This window comes from Apteryx rowi, unplaced genomic scaffold (genome assembly GCF_003343035.1).
Source record: "Apteryx rowi isolate R43461 unplaced genomic scaffold, aptRow1 scaffold_47, whole genome shotgun sequence".
Taxonomy (NCBI): domain Eukaryota; kingdom Metazoa; phylum Chordata; class Aves; order Apterygiformes; family Apterygidae; genus Apteryx; species Apteryx rowi.
Genome location: NW_020450727.1, coordinates 3,615,131 through 3,632,086, shown reverse-complemented (window position 1 = coordinate 3,632,086; position 16,956 = coordinate 3,615,131). Strand labels below are relative to the sequence as shown.

At 43.3% G+C, this 16,956-nt stretch overlaps 1 protein-coding gene across 5 annotated transcripts in view; it reads right to left on the bottom strand.

Annotated features, from left to right (window-relative positions):
- Window positions 1-16,956, bottom strand: part of BIN1 (bridging integrator 1) — a 104,786-nt gene that overhangs the window by 87,511 nt on the left and 319 nt on the right. The window lies entirely within an intron of this gene.

The window sequence follows — 16,956 nt, the reverse complement described above, 5'->3', positions numbered from 1 at the left end:
TCACTTCCTTTGTCTTTTGCAGGTGTCAGAATGAGACATCTTGAGAACAGGTAACTTGCCCATGGTGATACAGGGAGTCTGCAACAGTGGCAAGAAGCAACTCCAAATTATATGTGGGTCAATATTAAACATTAACCATAACCCTTTCCTCCTTACAGAAGGAATGGAGAAACTGTCACAGTTCCCTTCAGAACTGGGAAAGCTGCACTAGAGAACTGTCTTTGTCATATATGCGGTTTGGGCTTGAACAAATCACGATGCCTCTCCATAGCATTCATTTTCCTTCCTATCACAGTGGGGCTATTATTTTCACATCGCCCCTGAAGAGGTGTGATAAAAGTCAGGTGCATGATCTCACAGCTCCTGAACAATGTTCCATACCTTTCAAAGACCATCATGTTATCAGTACACACTTGCAAGATAAGGCTTCTGACACAGAGGCAAGCCCAACTACTGCTGGAGAAAATTAAGATGTTGATTGTGTTCCTGGCTCTTTCAGGCTTTCAGTTTCCAAGAGTTGGGTGATGGGAAAGGCAGGATGAAAAACAGTTTACTTTTCCAACCTTGAGTCACTCTTGTACAGGCTGAATCCCATCTGCACAGGGTCTTTTCCTTCCAAAAAGCCAGAACACTAACTGCATGCACAGTGAAAGCCAGTGCAAGGAGTTCAAAAGAACATCCCCACACGGTAACTCAGTTAAGACACGCAGGATTGAAGCATGCAGGATGCGTAAGTTTTAGTCCCAAAATATAGTAGCCCAGGTAAATAGACAATAGTTCGTCCAAGCTTCTCATTTTTTGAATTTTTGCTTCACCACAGAAAATATCTTGAGGGAGGTGTGTGGGGGGTGGAACAGATGTACAGGAAGGGCTCAGAGAAGTACTCAGAGCCCAGCTCTGATAAGCAACCCTACAATACTACAATAACAAACCACGGCAATTAAACAATACACTCTTCTTGAACAGGGTTCCCCCACCCCAACATTTTTTTGTTTGTTTTTTAAAGGGCAAGATGCATTTGGAGTTAAGCCTTTGATTTTTAGTGTGCCAAGGAGCTGTCTGAGGTTTAGGTTAAAAAGACCTTCTCAATGCCACAGATCCAGAGCCAGCTCATGGGGGAACAGAGAAGGAAGTTGTGATGGCAGCAGATAATGAGGATGACAGATTTATCTCCAAAAAATACTTGTTTCAACTGATGAGGAGGAAAAAACATTTTATTTTCTGCTTTTCACTCCATGAAACAAGGAATTAATCATTCCTTGAAGACCACCTCTCATTCACCCGAATCATGAGACCGAAAAATGCAAGAAGCCCTAGGTTTTTTTTCCAGGCCTCTTTATCCCTTGTCCCTATTGACTCTGTCTAAAAATACCTGCCAAGGCTTTTGATACCCTTCCATGCATGCAGTATGGTTGGCCCTGGACCTGTGCCACCCCCCAGGCTTGAAGAATGTGCTGCAAGGTGTCTCTCCCAACATAGCCATCAGCTGTCCCTTTGCCTTGTGCTGTCCATCAGCAAAGGCTGGCAGGCAGGTACTGAAGGCTCTAAAGAAACACTTTACTTCCAGGGCCTGCCACTGTCCAGCCCCCCTCCACAGCCCCATCCTGGTTTTCATTCACAGCCCATTCACGATGATGAACTTTAATTCACCCAGGAAATAAACTTGTGTTACTGTTACTTTGCTGGGCCAGGAAGCACATGTATTTGTGTTTACAGAGGGCTTTGAGGACATATGCAGTTAGCATTGCATTTACAGCTCCTGCCAATGTCAGCAGTGGTGTAAGAGCCTGTTCAAGGGCAGGACTCAGTCCCCACAAATTCGTGCTACAGAAAGACAAGAGAGACCATCACTTTGGCAATGCCTTTCTTTCCTGTCCTTCTAAAGTAGCTCTTTCAGGTAAGCACTAGTACTAGCGTCATTTCCACTGCAGACAGTGGAACTTCTTCCCCACTGGATGCCCCATTCTCTCTCTCTCTCCCCCTCTCCCTTTCTTCATTACCTTTAATATAGTTGGATTCCACTCAGCTCTGTAAAACACCATGTCTGTTCCTTTAATACAATCAGATATTCTCCTGTGACTGGGAGAACATTTCTATTTTGTTCCTCAGCAATTAGTTTGCACAATTCCCAGCACATTGCTATTCTCTCCCACTGGGATATCAAAATGTTTCTTACAGCTAGGTCATTCCCTCATTCCCCTTCACCCACACAATCTCGTCTGTTCATGATGGAGACTGGCAATTCCCTCATCAATCCTACCCACACGCAGTTTGTATAGAGATCAGGCTTCTGTACAATTTCTTAGCCTCCTATTTGTGATTCCAGTGTCCCATTTTGCAGGACTCCTCTAATCATAAAAGATAGGAGAGGGCTGGAGCTAGAAAACATAGGTCTTTTCGAGCAGCTCATATTTAGCTGCCAAGATCTAGAGGGATGGAAGGATCTTATATTTTATCCACATTTTATTACAAAAAGAGTTTCCCATCATACTTCAAACAGCACCATCGCTCACTCATGACAGTTTTAATGACCCAACTTGCCATGCACCTTGCCATCTGCCTCCTCAAGTTCTTCAAGGCAGGATATATCTACTTGTCCCATCTCTTTGGTTTACTCTTCAACAAGGAGACTGCACTGTTCTGCATAACAACTCTGCCAACTCAAATTCACCTCACGAGCACCTCTCCCTTCCTCCAACTATCCATCAGCTGCCATTAATCCACCCTTCTGGATAATCAGAGTAATGCTCTTTAAGTATATAGCTATGACAGGGCAAAGCCACTTTCTGGCTGCAAGCTGTGTTAGAGGGCATGGTGACCCTGCAGGTAATGTAATTGGGAAAAACTATGCTCCAGAACCTCCAAACAGTCCATTTATGGAATCAGCCTCCCACAACAGGACCGGAGCACAGCGGAAAGAACACTTTTGCTTTAAGAAAGGTTCCTGGCACACTCAGTGATACCTGGCTGGATAACAACTTATTGCAGTCCTGCACTGTGCTCCCTCCCCTACCCCATCCTCTCTGTACGTTTTCTCACCTAATTGGAGAGTTACTTTGGATGGATCATCTCTCCCTGGGTGGAAAAATCTTGAGAAGTGCTAGTAGCATCATTCCTCCTCCCCCGCACCCACTGGTAAGCTGTTTATATTATCAGCATCCAAACTGTACTGTAGTTGTCAAAAATCAATACTTCTGGAGAGTGAAGCAGAAGCCATTCAGAGGATGTTAAGACCCTTTACCATCACTACATTAATATTAATGTACAACAGCTGCATTTCCAAACATTAACCACTCCCTGATAACACTCACATTTTAACAAGAACTGAAAAAGAGGCCTTGGAGACACAGTCTTTGGCACCCATTGCAGGAGAAAATGCATTGGTGCAACACAAACCAGCAGAAAAGGAAACATGCTGTTAGCACACATCAAATATCATGAAATTAAGGTGGCAAGGAATTACAACACAATTTTTCTTTCCCTCATCCCAGAACAAGAATCAGTTAGATTTCATTAACCTATGCAGACATAGGTTGCAGACAAATTCAGCCAGGAATATGGCAGTCAAGGATAAAAACAAAATTTTGTCATCTGACAGTAACAACTGATTTTTGCTGACACTTGCTTTAAAAATTGGGGTGTTGGGAGAGCCTTACCTACAAAGACATGGTACTAACATTAAGGATGTGTTTAACTGTAGATGATAAAATCCCACAAGGGACTTTCAAAAATGACCAAGATGTGGCAAGAACTTCTTTGAAACTGCTCTCACAAAAATATACAAGTGCAAGTGGGAGACCCTGCCAGAAAGCAGAACAACAAAAACCCAGCTACGGATATGAGAGTATTAGTCGTCCAAACCCTGCAGTATGAGTAGAACCAAAGACTAACTTAAAAATCTGTATCTGCTGTTGCAAGAAAAAACAATGCACCTTCTATCTTTTAATATCAGCCTTTAGAGGGACTCTGTTTTCCAGAAAGAAACAGTCATGCTGGCAGTTCAGAACAATACACAGCACACCCCCAGGATGCAAGAGCTATTTTCCTCAAGGCAGTTYTACACCAAGCATGTTTACAAAAAAACACACACATAAATCATCAGTTCTCAGGATGTTTTACTGGCATTAGTTCTCACCACCTTTGCACAAGACCAACTGGTTAAGCAGAGATGCTCTTACAAGCGTAACCACAGGTTCACATCAACTATCTCCTCCTCTCAGACAGAATTTAGAAGAGGGACAAGTCTTGAACTGATGGACTGACTGGGGTCCCTGGTGCACATATGGCACTGTTCCATGTACCTGCTTCTGGAGCACATTGTGCTGCAGATCCAAATCCTGCAGTTCCAATAGATGTTTACATGATGCTTTTAGCCCCTTAACTTTTTTCCAGCATTCTGTTTCTCCACCCTACCACATGYAGTTCTGCAGATTTGCTTCTAGCATCATCCAAGTCTAAATTAAGTCACAATACAGCAGGAGCAGTGCTGTGACAGATAGTATGGAAAAGCTATTTCTCTTCTACCTGGCATTACATCTTAGCTCGGTCCTTGCAGTCATGTTGTGCTGCACTCCCACACCTGCCTGCAATTCAGTGTCTGTCTATTTCCAGGCCATTCAACCACCTTTGACTCCAGGTTCCTGTAAGGGCTCTTGTTGCATTAACCCAGCTTTGGTCTCGTTACGTTACCTCTGTGCATCTCTCTCTAATCTCCTTAGGGCCTTTTACATTATGCCTACCCTGAACAATAGCTACGACACTTATCCTAAGCTTGTACTTTAGCATAAATTCAAGAAYGAAGAATGAAGGACTGTCCTTGGCTAGGACCAACAGTACAAAAACCTGAAACAAGAATTATTTCTTGCCTCTTTCTCCCTCAGCTATACCTATAGCTCCACCCACTCACGTACACACACACCCTCCCAAACAGATGACTGATAAATCATCTTGCCTTAAGTTTTCACTCTCTGTTATTAGCAGATTTTTCCCCTCTATAAATGCACAAGCTTGCCTTGTTTTATGAAAGTTACTAGGAAAACATATTGCTTTATTTTTATTTGTATTTATTTATCTTTTCTTTTGCTTTACAGATTTCAACAGTTAGAAAGAAAAGCAAAGATATTTCTCTCTCTCCTACCTTTCATCATCCTGTGCATCCAGTGCTCTGTGGTCCTGCTTCCACAACTCTGCTCATTCAGCCATACTTGTTTCAGGCTAAGCTAGGGCTTACTTCCACTTTACCCTTACCTCAGCAGCAGATTTCTTCTTCAGCACCCTAGACTGCTAGTCTTTGTGCTTGTTGCTGCCTCTCTAGATCCCCCACCCACAACTTACTATCCAATGCACCTATTTGTGAGACCAGCTTGAAAGAAAAACAGGTGAAGCAGCACAACTGAAGGGACAATATTTGGGCAGCAGCACAGAGAAAGGAGGAGAAAAGCAGCAGCTGGGGATGACTTATCTTAGTGGTGGATGTGGTTTAAGAGTACTGAGGAACTGCAGCCCCAGCTAGATTAGCTGGGTCGGTTCAAATTGTTGGTCAGAGGAAGAGCTGATGAAGGCTTGCACAATATGCTCCAGAAGCAGATGCATGGAGCAGCAAATGTACACAGTGATAACCATTCGAGGTGGTGACTTCTCCCACCAGAACAAATCTGCACATAGAAAAGGGCACCTGATTCAAGGACTGCGGGAGATAAAGAATTTAAAGAGCTTTGAGCGTTTTCAAACTCTGCATCAACCTTGATGCCTAAGCAGGCAATCGATTCCGGAAGTGCAAAAAACCTAAAACTTCACCAGAAGACACATAAACTCTATTACATCCCCTTAAGCATTCAGCTTTGGGTTATCGAACGCGGGATGCACAAGTTGCACGTGGGACGTGCCAGAAAACCGAACAAGAAACTGCCCACTGAACACACAGCTGTTAGATGTGCTTGCACAACAAAGCCACCTTGGCCATATCCAATTGCATGCCTAACTCATAACTCTAGGCAATTTCTTTTCTTCTTGTTTGGCTTGTTCTTACTCAAACCAGGCAGGTAAAACACTCAATTCCCCAGAATCCCAGCTTTTCAGCAAACCACAGATTGGAGAGAATATTTATCTATCATTACTCTAAATATAAAAAAAGCAGGCAAGTCTCCAGGAAAGCAGGTAAGTTTCCACCCTGCCTTCTGTCTGCCTCAGCTTTAAGTAGACATCAAATCAGAGACCAATAAAAATTGGGCACTCAGCTATGGAGCTGGGTATTAGCTACACAGTAACTGTAGTAAGGCCAAATGGCATCTCTTAATTCAGCTGGCATCARTGTGACATTCCAGGCAACAGGACTTCACAACATCAATGTCTGTTATTTGGGTAGGCATTTAACATAGCTTAATTAAACCCTATCTATAGCTAATGGTAACACTAGTAAGAGGAACAGATAGCATAAATAGTGCTGTTTGCATAAATCCCCCTTCTCATCTCCTCCTCCTCCTCCCCTGCAACACTCATTTTAAATGCTGATACATTTGCAAGAAGTATTTTTATTTCTATGCAGACACTAATGCAAAATGAAACTACCAAATCAGGACAAAATGTAAAAGGCATTTGGGGCCATGCCTGAGCTGGAGAAAGAGATGAAGGAGCAGGTGTGTTTTGGGAAGGAGGGGACAGAGGAGCTCTTGTGAAGCAGAACCATGAGAGAGAGGGATTCCAGAAGTGACAGACTGGATGCAGAGCCCTTAAGAGGCTTGAAGAGCTCCTGTAAGGGTTCACGATTGCCTTGCTGAACAAGGATGGGAGTTTCTCAAATACAGGAYAGATCTGGAACATGTAACGCGCAGGACAGGGTGAAGGGAAAAGACACATTGGACTTTGGATAAGCTGCTGAGACTCCTGGAGCCAGAGGCAGATAGAAGCAAGGGACCAGACATGGGAGAAGATTTAGGAATGCTGCCTTCCATGGCCAAGTTGGGTTACTGAGTGTGGCTTGTCCCAGTGAAGTGGGAACATACAGAGCAACACAGGTGATCAGCTCTTGTTGGGTCTTCCCAAACAAGTCAAAGATTCTCCCCTACTGTGTTTTTCCAGGGAAAATTTTAAATCAGTTGATCTGACTTTAAAAAAATTAACAAAGTCAGAAGGAAGCAGCTTTTGAACAGCCCTTCTTTCTTTCCACCTGAGAAGACCACCTCTGACTCCGGAGGAGTTAACAGATGAGTAACAGCAAATTTGAGAACTGTTTGATGAGCCAAGTTCTCCTGCTACGAATGGGGGTAAGCGTACCGGCCTCTTTGCCAATTTACTTGCTGAGAATCTGGGCCATATTGTCTTTGGATAGGGAAAGCACCACTATGCTCTCCCCAAACAGCCTCCTCAAAAATTCAGATCCGAGCTGCAGATTTGGAACTGACAGCCAAGAAGACACCCCGTTAAATACACCCCAGACCTAACAAGATCACCAGCACAGCAATGTAGCTCTTATCACCCACTATATCCACAGCCAATCATAGTGACATCCAGCCTTGATACGCACACTTCTCTTTCCTCCCTAAACTATTTACGTTCACCAAGGGTCACAGAAAAAAAGAGCACAGGTCTCCAGCTTGGCAAAAAGTTCTAGCCTAGCAACTGACTCTGATCACCCATTTACAGACAAGTACTAGATTATGAGCAATCCGGATGTAGCATACCAGTACTGGACTCTCTGACCAACAGATCATGTCACCCCTTTGACTCTCCCTGACCTCCCCCCTCCTATCACATCATGGCCAGTCTTCTAATTCTCACCCCCCAGACCCTGCACATAGAGCAGCACTTTGTCTCCAAAGAAAGCCAGTCTCTTTTCCAATTTCTTAAACTTACGTATTCCCATGAAATTTTTCTCTATTCAAAAATAGCCTTGCGCCCTTGTCTATAAAACCATCCTTCCTCAGCCTCTGTAAAACCATTCAAAAAACTCTTTACAGTGTACTGGAACATGGAACTTTACATAAAACAGYAGTATCTTAATTGAGACTGTCCAATATTTACATTGGAATTGCTTCAGGATAGGAAGTGGCCTTTTTCAGTAGTATATAATATGAACACACTGTTGTCACTAACAAATAATCATACTCAYCATGTATCATGATGAAGGAAGTATTATCAGAGTCAATCCATTATTTGAAAGGCTCAAGTTTATTTATGTACAGCTTGGCTTGGCCTTTTCCATTCAAGTTACAGGAAAGGAATTCCATATATTTTTTAAATATACTAGGTTTTTTTTTATTTCTTTTCCGAGTTTTTGCCCCACTTCTTTTTTCCATAAGGGCCAAGGGAGGAGGATGGGAGATAAGGTTGGTCCTTCTACTCACAGACTCCTGGAGCTGGTACTATCACAAGGCTTACTGTAACTTATAGGAATGCACAACATTACCTGGAAGGATACTAGAGAGCTTCAGGACCAGCTTTTTTGATACGGAAAAAGATGCAGAGATCTGCATTTCTTCAAATCTCAGTCTTTACACCTAATTCTGTATATAATCACAACTGTCACTGGCACCTTTCCAGATAAGTCCAATGGGATATAATCACTTATCCATTTTGCAAATACTTTCAGATTCATCTCTGGATTGGTTAAATCACACATCATTGTCTTTGGCCTGATAAAACATGCAGTCGAGTCAAGCAGCATGAAGTAAAAAACAAAACAAAAAAGACACACAACTTTCAGCTGTTTTCAAACACTGTAGTCTCTGTAACACTGAGGTTCCCTTTCCATCCCTACTAGCAAGCAAGCATTGCAGTTCTGTTTTATTCAGTTTCAAACGGGAGTGTTAGCAAGTACCCAGTGAAAAACATTTGTAATTTAGCTAGTCGAATSTGTAATCACCCTACTAGAAAGATAACTTTCAAGTAAACAGAGAAACTAGCATGGTTCTTAGGCAATTTTAACAAGAAGTCATAAGCCTACTTAAAATACAGAAAACAAACATTATGATCAATGAAGAATTACCAAGAAATAAATAATTTCAAAACAGGCTACCAGCTTTCTGAACTTTAATGCCAAATCTTTGCAAAAGGCAGTATTTCAGACTTTGATACCTGTATTAAGAGATTAACAATGGCCAATGGTTTTCACAGAGGGATTAATTGCTCTTAAGTACTGCTTTCGTCCAAAACAGATGAAGTYTGCACTCTCCATCCTGCCTGGCAGCCTATATTAAGAACAAGCTGCCACCCAGACTTCTCCTTTCTTAGAAGAAAGGAGACAAAAAGAAAGTCAGCACTGTCTGGCTTTTATGCCCAGTCTCTCCTAACTGTTTCTCAATTCCTGGGCCTCTCTGGAAATGCTTACTGAGCTTAATTACTCAAAGACTTTAAYCTGCCAGTCACAGGTCTAAACAAAGTTTACCCCAGCACAGTTTAAGTAGTGGAAATATCTATGTTACACCYGTGTATTTGCAGAGGTGTGTGCAAACACACCATCTTCTCCTCAGTTCAAGATTTTCCACAGCTGCTTCACACTGATTCTCCAAGACCTCTCTGTCCGGGTCTGTGTAACACACTGAACTCTGGCTTCCAAGGCTTTCCTCAAACACGCACGTAGCAACCGGACCTTTCCTGAATGCAAGCTCCCAACACAATAAATTTAGCAGAAACTTTAGAAAAAAGAAAAAGAGTTAAACACTATATAAGAAAATTTATTTTCTAAACTGACTGTAGGTGATAACATCYATGCTTATACCAATCAACATGTCAGCAACTAGATCTTCACAGAGTTTATCCATATAACCTGTACATACACCTATCAGGGTGGGCTACTTCGAGTCCCATTTCCCAGGGCTGTTCCTTCAGATCACAGAAGGACCAATCAAGAGAGATGTGCTTTCAGAGTACTAGCTAAGAATCAAAACTAAGCAAGCCAGTCAGCAAAATAAAACTGTAACCTAAATGAAAAAAATCCTAAATCCTATTTTCTGCTAATAATGATACTTCCAGTTTTTCCTCTAGGAATGAGGGGCTGGACCTATCCTGCAATACTTACCAGTAAAGATCGAGCAATTTCAGAGGACAGCAAGGTTAGGAGATATTCCAAGGGATACCTGAACCTTTTGAGATCCAGTCACTCACATACACTTACTGAAAAAACACCTGCCAAGATTTATTCATCCCTTGTCCTGATGCCAGAAGTTCATGTGTTTCCAAAGAGGTCCCCACTCATGTCCTGGCAATATTAAATAGTGAATTAATATCATAGGGAAAATAGATTTAAACTTGCAGGTCAAAGTAGATGACTTCCTTCTCCCTCCAATCCCTTCCCCTGAGAGAGGCTCCCTTTTGGCTTAGCAGTACAAATGCCAAAACAATACAGGTTTGCCAGCACTCACGCATTCAATATTACGGGTGTTAGAGAAAAGCAAATATCTAGTCCCTCAAGCAAARGCTAAAATAGAGGCTGACAATGTCAAAATGGACCTCATTGCTATTCAACAGATAGCAGCAGCTCTCCTAGGAAGCCTTATTCTTATTTTACTATTTGATCGCATCCCATTGCTCTGGAGTGGAGAGTGCACAGTTGTTCTTGTCAAAACCAGCACACAATAATCCAGTCTTATCCCAAAGCAGAAGCAGCTGGTCTGCACATCCTGGTTTTGCCAGTCCACTTAGGGAGCCCTGCACGCTGAGCCCTCAGCTCTGGCCACCAGAAGACAGGGCTGCAAGTCTGTTCTACCAGGGAAAATCAGGTGCATCTTCATGATAATGTCAGGTTGCCAGTACAGCACTTTGGGGGAAGAAGGTTTGATCTCTCCATCTGTAGGTAGACAGTCAAGACTGTCAGACAGAAAGTCTCACCATTTGCAGCTTGCACATCCTGTCACAATGACAGTGAAAATAGGTACCTTAACACCTGCCAATCTAGGCTATCCTCTCATCACTCAGAAAGTTTCTAGAACCAGAGCTTTAAGACATTTAAAACAAGCTTCTTGCTTCTCTGTCCAAAGAGTCAGGAAGGAGAGAAAACTTGCATTATTTGTTGTTACTATCTTCTTCCCAAAGAGCCCAATCCTGTAAGATGCTGAACACCTCAGGCTTTCCTGAACAGTTTGGCTAGTCATATGCCAGGAGTGTTTGTGATGCTGAAATAAGTAACATTTGTGGCAGGAAAAACAAAACCTTGCTTAACAATCAGCATGCACAATGGGGGGGACAGGACTGACTGTTTTGATGTCACCTCCTGACTGATGAGTTTTGTAACACTAATCCCATCCTGCCTAGAGTCTCACCAAAACTCTTCATTCAATACAGTTCTTACAGCTGCTTTAATGAACAGCTGCAAGTCCATGATCTCACGTGAACAGCACTGAAGAGAGTTTGCTGTAGGACTAGAACTCGCAGGTAAGAGACAGTGACCAGGAATAGCTCTGGACCTTTTCCACTGAGATTCTGCTTCTCAGAGGTCCATTGCCAACCCACAGGTACAGAGGTGCCTTCACCAGGATACCATAAATGCCCTGCAAACCAAAGTGTTCCATGGGCAGGGGAACACGTAGAGCCTGGTTTCCTATTTCATTCCCCCACCCCACCTGCCTCCCCTTCCCGTGCAGATTATCTGATACCCAGTAATATAGTCTGAGCTCATACTGAAATCATCTGTACATTAGGAGCATTAATTCAGATCACTCTCCTCTACCCAGCACCTGCTTTCAAGCACTCTTTAGACCAATAGCATCTTTGAGATTCTACCCCTGTCACCTAAACCTTGCCTTCTTGAGAAGCCAAGCTAATAGAAATAAAGTAAGAAGCCCTTTCCTTATCTTCTGGGAAGTTTTCCAGGAAAAAAAGAATCCATTTCTTGCTGGATTGGCAAGAGAACAACTTTTCTGGCTCTTCAGGCTCTATCAGTTTTTTTCTACCTCCCTGACAGAACAAGGCATACTACTCCACACCATCCAACCCTATGCAAAGCCAAGCAGAAACCATATAGGCTTTGAAGAGACAGAAGGATCCTGAAGCAAAAATCAATAATGGAATTTCCCCCCTCTCACACAGATACACGTGATGCTTCCTTCTCAATAAAAGAGCTTTTTGGATCTATTATGTTTCATTTAAAGCCTCCTTCCCTATCTGCTGAAGTTCTACATATCAGGCAGCTTCTGCCAACTGAATCCTGAAGATTGCTGCATTTAAATTTGGTTTAAGGTTTTTGGGTGCTGTTCCTTGGTATAGACTCCCACCTGCTTCAACAGGGCTGAGATTGCATTCCAGGTTTCTCAGCTGCCATGTTCCACCTACAGGTTGTTTAAAAGACACAGAAAAAAAAAAAATATCAGGGCAAGCTCAAAATGCAGGCCGTGCCTTCTGCAAACCCTGTTCCACCCAAACCACAACCTTCTCATGTACAGCAAAGGATAAGGAAGGGAAAGAAAGAAAGCCTAAGATTCTGGGAAAAAGATCCTTTCTTGACAGAGTTTGCACTACTACAATTGTTATATGAGATAAGTTAATCGGAGAAAGAATTGGGACATCAGGCCATAGTGGCCTGCCAAGAGCAGTCCTCTGCCCTCCTTCTCAAGGCCAATGTCCTCGGTTATTTTGCATGGCTGGGGTGCAAATTCTTCAGAGAAGCCTTTGGTTTACTGGCATACAAATCCTTCTGCACTGTAGTGGATTGGGAATAAGCATCAGCAAGCCTGGCTACAAGCAGCTATGGTCATACTAGYCCTGTGAGATGAGGAATACAGCCCAACCTCCTTGGAGCGCATAGCCAGAGGTGACCAGGACTTTTCTCTGACAGACAGTTTAATCAGGGAAACTTTGCAAAGAGGGAGATAGGTAAATATTGGTGGGATAAATGAAGTAAGTCAAGCACAGAAAGCAGAAGTGACATCTCATGGAAACACAACAAGTCAGTAGCAGAGTATACAACCTAAGTCACACTCCCTCTCTAACACAAGGGTTGTCCACCAAACTGAACTTCACTGGGTCCTAGAATGAATCCTTCCCCTGTGGCTAGGCATGGAGAAAGAGAAATGGGCATGATTTGTTGGTAAAGGTTTGTTGGTATGTCAGATTTAAAGAATGAAAGAGAATGATAGTCTATTAATGTCACAGAAGAACATGCCCCACAGAGACCAGGTTTCAGACTTCTAATTTGACCCAGCTTTGTAATGATGAAAACAGAGCAAGAGACCTCTTGCTCCTATCAGCATAGAAACTTCCCATGCTCAGACTATATCTAGTAAAAGAAGTTCATCCATTTCTACTCCTCTCAACATAAAAAAAAGCTCCTGAGGAAAAATCTCTCCTTCCTACATCAACCTCACTATTTGTCTCCTCAGCAATATCTATTAATCTCTAGAAAATGTATATCCTCAACCAGTGTGCTCACACCCAACTCCTTCTCTCCATTCTGAATCTCTTCCTAACCATAAGGAGATGCTGGAGGAAAGCAAACAGGTTGATCCTGTGACACGGCCTCTCACTGCCATCTGAGCAACAAAAAAACCCTCACACTTTATGTGCTCCATGAATTCAGCCCCTCCTGGAACCTCGCAGAGTAGTTACTGTGACACCAGGCTTATGTCATGTCACTGAGCCTCTCTTTTAATTTGTACAAAATAGGAAGGTTTGTAGAAAGAGGAACAGGACACTCTTCAAACAGAATGAGGACCACATAAGTTTGGGATATTTTTAAAATTTTCCAAAATTTAAGATAAAAACAGACCACATAGTTGCATATTTTTKTTCAGAGGCTGGATTATTAGATGTAAAGAAAAAGCCTCCCAACCCTGTCAAGTGTTTACTGAGGAAGTTTTAAGAGCATGCAAACTCTAGGTTCTCTCCAAGATACATTTGAGGCATCAAACCTTCCCTCCCTTTGAAGTAATTTAGAACCTATGAAAGATTCAGAGCTTAAAGTCTCAGTCTGAAAATCCTGCAGCTATCTACAGGATGAACAACCACAGTGAACAACTCTCTTGCTGGTATAGCTCAGCACGGAGGAGAAAGAACCAATACACATGACTTCCAGCCTGAATCTCCTAATCACTAGCCGCAAAGGATGATGAGTTAGCACTGGTTGCATGGGTCCTTTTTGCTAGGTACATTCCTCTTGACAGAGGCAACAACTTACATAATACAGATCTCTGGACAATGATCAAATTATTGCAAAGTATCGTACTTGAGGCCACATTTCAATTGAGAGAGAGGTTAAAAGGGAGCACAGCCCATTTGCACACAGCATAGTCAACTATTCTGCCCTATATTTCCTGTTGAATTGAGAAAGTATCTTCCAAAAACAGCCAACAGTTTTGCTGAAAGGCTCAAAACAAACAGTACTTCTGAAGGAATATCTTTTACATACTTTACATAATAGCCATCTCAGAAGGGAGAAAAGGATGTGTACAGTGTTTCAGTGCAAATTCTGCACTGAACAACAAGACATCATTCTTTGCTTAACACAAGGCTTAAATTCACCATGAGGGAAGTTGCTGAAGTCAAAGTCTCAGGGCTCAAGCTAGGTGGGGGTGGGGGGGAGAGACTCACACTGAAGGGAAGAATTTTTATCCTAAATCCAAATTGAAAGAGGATACGTAAAAGGAACAGTCAGCTTGTTTAAGCCTCAAAATACATTTGCCTCAAAAAGGAAAGTTAAACCTCATTCACTATCCCTTCAGATTATTCTTTTAATACATTTAAGTGCTTGGTCTGTTGTGCACCCAGATTCACCTCTGCACACTTTTGCTTCACTTCCTCTCAAAAAAAAAAAAAAAAAAAAAACCACCACCACCACCAAACAAAATAAAACAACCCACCTGGTTCTCATCTCCAAGCATACAGCCTGGTAACTTATCCTTCCTGCTAAACACACATTAACACATATCTACAGTTTGAAAGAATATACAGTATGATTAACACCAGCACAGTACCATAATCACCAATGCCGTCTCTTCACACCATATTCAGCTGTATTATTCCTCGCTCGGAAGTTCACATACACAAGTCTGCCTCAGTGAATAGTCCATCCTTTAGAGACAAGGGCTAAGTCCCTAACACCCCACAACAGAGGTACCAGTACAGAGAAAGTTAAAATAGCATTTAAAAGCCAGTCAGATGATAAAGCACGCAAAGCCTTTTTCCCCACCCCCCCTTTTTTAAAGCCCAGAAAACAAAGTTGTTTTGTCTATATCAGGATTATAACAGCCAAAGGGCCTAGGATTTGTGTTAACTTATAAGCAAGTGCTTTGGGCTTTGTTTTCTTTTTTTCCTTATAGGGAAACTAGCTGTGCTTTGTCTATGTAAAGACACAAACAAGTGATCTCAGATCACATAAATGCCTTGAAATACACAGCTAAGCACTCCATCATTATTATTATTATTGTTCCTCCTATATCCCCTGTCCCCAGACACCACTATATCATCAGTCACCATAGGGGAATAAGCAAGTAAGTGAAGAGGATATCAAGTTGTGATGACTTTACGGGAAAATCTCTCCCTAGGAAAAGACCGTGCAGGTGTTCAAATAAGAAGCAGGGGAAGGGCCTGGCAGGCTACATTTGGCTCCAAGCTGCACCAGTAAATGTAGTAATTTCATCAGCAGGCCAGTAACTCAGCCCTTATCATCTACCTTAATATTAGCTAAAAATATGGTTGCCATCTGGTGGCTAATGAAGAATGAATTTAGCATCTATGACGACTTCAGGGTGCATCAGATATCAGGAGACAGATTTCCTATCCTGTCACCTCCTGGGATTCCAATAAGGGAAAAAGCCACAGATTTAGCCATGTTCAACCACAGAAAAAGGTCCTCTAAAAAAAAAGGCCAAGTATTAGTGTGCAGTGTAAGGAGGGAAGCCAGGAATTTGTTGCTGCAGCCAGTTCTACGCTGGATCTGCTATTCACTTATTTTCTTCCAGACCAGTAAAGCAAGTTCAAAGCCCGCTTCTGGTTTCAGTAATTGAACTTAAGCTGGTGGAAGCAGTACGGACAGAATTAGGCCCAATAGGTTTGCATTACCATTCTGACCCAGCAGCATTTTGAAACAGTGCCAGTGACTGGTACAAGGCTCAGGCCAGTACTGCATCCAATCCCAAACCTTGCAGATTAAATCTGCTAAAGATAACTCCCAGGGAACAGCAGCAGCAGCAGCAATGGGGCCGATCTGTTCCACCCTCCCTCCCTCCAAGCTACACCAGTCCTTATTGAGTCAATGTCATCTCGCAGCAAATCACTGAAAACCGAGATGAGCGTGCTTGAGATAAAAGCAGCTGATCAATGTCCCCGCGCAAAATGTCTAATAATCCCTACGCAGAGAGGGGATCTGGCGTCAGAAGCAGCATGCCAGAGAGAGGAACGTGAAAACTATCCACTGCCTATTCCTGGCACCCTCCTCCGGCACAGGGYGCAGCGCAGGGAGAGGGGCCCCGGGATTCAGAGCCCATCCCTCCCCCTGCCAGGCAACAGCGCAACGGGCGAAGAGGCCACGGCTCTGCTTTGCAGCCAGCGCGAAACCTGGAGCTCAAGGGCAGCAACGCAAGCAGTMAATACCATCCTGCGTTTTGAGGAGAAGATAAGCACGGGAAGAGGGTGCCCACCTCTTTTTCCTCACTGTCCTTAAGGTTAGCTACGTAGCACAGCTACCTATGCAGTGCAGCTCCTGAAATCGCTGCGTGAAACGCAACRCAGGCATTACAAAAAGGTCCTTTCTGCTGAAACAATCCATATTTGCAAATTTAAAACCAACAGGCAGTCCTCGGGCCCCCTCCCCTCTCCGAGCTGGCTGCGATGCCGTTTCTGCTCATCCTCCTCCCCCAGAGCGCGCAGACGGACGGAAAATCCTTGGCGCTCGCAGCATCTCGCGTTCTCGGGATCCCCCCGGCAAACGCCCCTGAGCGCCGCAGCGATCCCCGATTCACGCGCTCAGGAGGCGGCGAGAGGAGGCTGAACAAACACAGCACGAGCCCCCCTCTCCCGCTCCGCTCCCGC